Here is a 3,425-nt window from a genome sequence, read left to right as displayed (position 1 = left end):
GAGATCTGGATCCAGGTAACACTATTTGTCTTCAGAAAACCTGCTGTGATCCTTCAGCAGGACAGCAGCACCCTGGATTTCCAAGTGTTCATCTGTGCAAAAGAGGACTTCACAGATTGCCTTTCTTGGCAAGACTGGCTCCTTGCAAGCATTTTTGCCAAGTAGGCAAGTTCTTATGGGCCCCACTGCCCTCTGCATCTGTCACGCTTATCCCATTCAACCGGTTGGATCATTCGATCTCTAGGACCAAAAGGTCGTGAGTAACGCTAATGATCCAGGCCATTTGCTAGCACACATTTCCTTTGTGTTGTCCTTTGTAGTAACACGAACTAGTCTTGAAAGAGTCAGGCTGTGCTCTGCCTGTTGTGACAAACTACTCAGCCCTTCCCACCGTCTTTCTTCAACCAAAAAGGTTTGTCAGCACACACAAAATGTTCTTGTCAGGGTGGCTTCTGTATCTGTGCCCCTCTGCTGCCTGCTGGCAGGAGCCTGCTGCAAGTTCTGGAAAGCACCAAATGCTGCTTTTTGTCACTCCTGTCACTGAACTTGACCCTGTCCTTAAAAGATGAAGAGTGGTAGTGACCATGTGAGGCACGTAGATGTAGGTCAACCTCACTGCTCGTTGTGAAGTTCCTGTGAGGTTCAGTGTGATTGAGGATTAGCTGGCTTAGTGTTACAGTGGTACTTCCCACCTTCATCATCACTTGCATTAAACTCGCATTTCTTTCTCTTACCTGTGCTGTCCCACCTCTACTCAAGTTGTCATGTTAGAGGAACCATGACTCCTCATGAGCCATCTGCACACATGCCTTAAATGCTGACGTGCTGGAGCTTCAGTGCACAGGGCCCTTGAGACACTTGGGGATTGGGCCAGCAGAAACCTCCTCAAGTTTTACAAGGAGAAGGGGCAGAGTGGGACAGGACTGGAGTCTAAGGAGAAGGCCCTGGGCATTATGAGGGATGCCATATGAGCCACTGGGAAAGGCTCACCATGAATATGGGCAGCTCCTGCATACGGAGCTGCATTGTAGCATGACCACCCAGACACGGGGAGTCATCATCTCCCTTGACCCAGCACGGGTGTGACCACACCTGTAACAGTCTGTGTGGCTTTCCATTCTGAAGAGTGGGAAGGAACAGGAGAGTGTCCAGAGGATGCCTGCAAAGGTGGGTTTAAGGAGGCATGAAGCACATAACTTGTGTGGAGAGGCTGAGGGACCTGGGCTTCCTTGCCCTGGTGATGTGGAGGCTTGTGCGGGAGTAAGAGAGTAGCCTGAAATTTGGAGTTTCAGGTGGTTTCAGGGTGTTTTCAGAGATGATGGAGCTTTCCTCTGCAGTGGGAAACCACATGAGAAAGGAAAAGCATGACAAAGTGCAGCTTGGGAGGTTGAGGCTGGACAGGAAGAGAAAGAGATGTGCCTTGAAGGGTAGTGCTGTGGTGCCAGAGGTCACGCAGAGGGAGCCTGGATCAGCGCAATGCTTTGTGTTTCAAGGCACAGGCAGGGAGGAAGAAGAGATATCAGAAAAGGCAGGGAGATGCCACGGTGGGTGCAAGGTGAGGACCTAAGTTTGGTGTCCACAGCCTGCAGGTCTTTGTCCCCTTGGCTATGGCAGCTGGCTCTGCTACAAGGGCTGAGAGCAGACATGTTAGTCTCATGGAACTGGGGCCTCCTTACTTCCTTGCACCCCCCAGGGAGGCTGGGAGGTGTGGTACCTTCTCTCAGCATTGCCCACCCCACATCACACTGCTCCAGGAAGAGCCCTGAGCTCTTTGGCAAGGGACAGGGTCCCCCTTCGCAGGGCTGACCACTTGCCATGATAAAACAGATCAAGTTTTACTCAGCGTCAGATCCCCCTGCCCAGTGCCTTTGCCTCCCTGTCATCACAGCCTCCAATTTTCTACTCGAACAAATGCATGGGGAGGCTTGGTCTGTAATGGCCCTCAGAGGGGCCAGTTAATGCTCCAAGACACTTTGGCTTTTGCTTCTGACTTTAACTCCTTGAGAGCTTCTTCAATCATCTCCTCTCAGTATCTGAGGCTCATGGACTCAGCACCAAATACCCCATGGGGCTCCTTAAGGTGCAGAAAGCCCTAAGGAGGCACATCTCTTCCGTAATTTTCTTCAGGGCTTCCAGACTTGTTCAGCTAATTGGAAAGGTCTCAGGAGTCTAATTAAAGTGGAAGATTTCAGTCAGAACTCAATTAAAAAGCAGGCTGTTCTTTTTTTTTTACTTTTAAAGGGTTTTAAAATTATTGTTTCATTCTACAGAAGAAGTGATAGCAGCTTTCTCCAATTGATATTGATGCAGAAGGTCTCCTAAGGAGGTCTGGAGAGGCAGCAGCAGCCGTCTCCTCAAGGTCCCCCACTGTATGGGCACCTTTCCTCCCCACCTCCCCGGCCCCACCATTTCTCTCAGGGGCTGCCTGGCACTTGCATTCTTTTCCTTCATCAGACTTCCACACTGAAGTCTGCAGCTGATTGTACAGTTCCTTTGCACCAATTCCCACCTGATTTACCCTGAGACTTGCCTGTAAATTGACAGAGGATTCTTATTAATTTTGAACAAACAGAAGTAAAGGGTGAAAAAAAAAAATGAAAAGACCCAATGGACTCCTCAACTGTATGCCAAGTCCAAGCCTCCAATAAGGTCGACCTTCCTCAAGCAACAAACCACCATAAAAGAAATATGTTTGGCAGACAGATAAGAAATGATAAATAGACACACAATTAGTGAATTGGCTAAAGAGACAGTTTGGCAGATTCAATCAACTTTGCCTTATTCTTGGCCAAATTTCCATCCCAGAGCCTTGGCAACAACTCATGTTTCTAGAGATCTCCCTGCCCATCCCGCTGTGGTCACATCTACCTGGCTGCCTGTGCCTCCTCATCCCATGCCCACCTCCAGCAAATGAAGTTGGGGTGTTGTGTGGGAACATTTTACAGTCAATGTTCAAAGCATTCCTGAGTTAGGACTGAGAAAGAAATGAACCTGTGTGGCATCAGGTGCTTGTTAACATCATCACACTTAGCAAAAGCCTTCCTCGAAGATGGTCTCTCCTGGAAGTCCCTCTGCAAGCGTGCCAAAATTGAGATGCAACACTAAACTCCTTACAGTTGCTGCACACTAACAAGCTCCCAGGGGAAAGTCAGTGAGCGTGGAGGGCCATGGCAGGAGTCAAGAGCCCTGGAGGTTTAGTAGGGCCTGCCGAGGGCTGTGGGTGATGAAGCTGCTTCAGGAAATTGAAGCGTGCCTCCCTGGGGGCTGATTAGAGCAGAAAATCAGAGGCAGAGATTTCAGGATGACAAAGAAAGGAGACAGAGGCGTCCTTTGTCAGGTAGCCCCTTGGATGTGCCCATGCCGATCCCCAGCCCATCACAATGATGATGCTTTTGGTCTTCAGCAGCTGAGGTTTGCCTCTGGTC

The sequence above is a fragment of the Gavia stellata genome, chromosome 34 (assembly GCF_030936135.1).
Source record: "Gavia stellata isolate bGavSte3 chromosome 34, bGavSte3.hap2, whole genome shotgun sequence".
Classification (NCBI taxonomy): domain Eukaryota; kingdom Metazoa; phylum Chordata; class Aves; order Gaviiformes; family Gaviidae; genus Gavia; species Gavia stellata.
Note: the sequence above shows the minus strand (reverse complement) of the source record.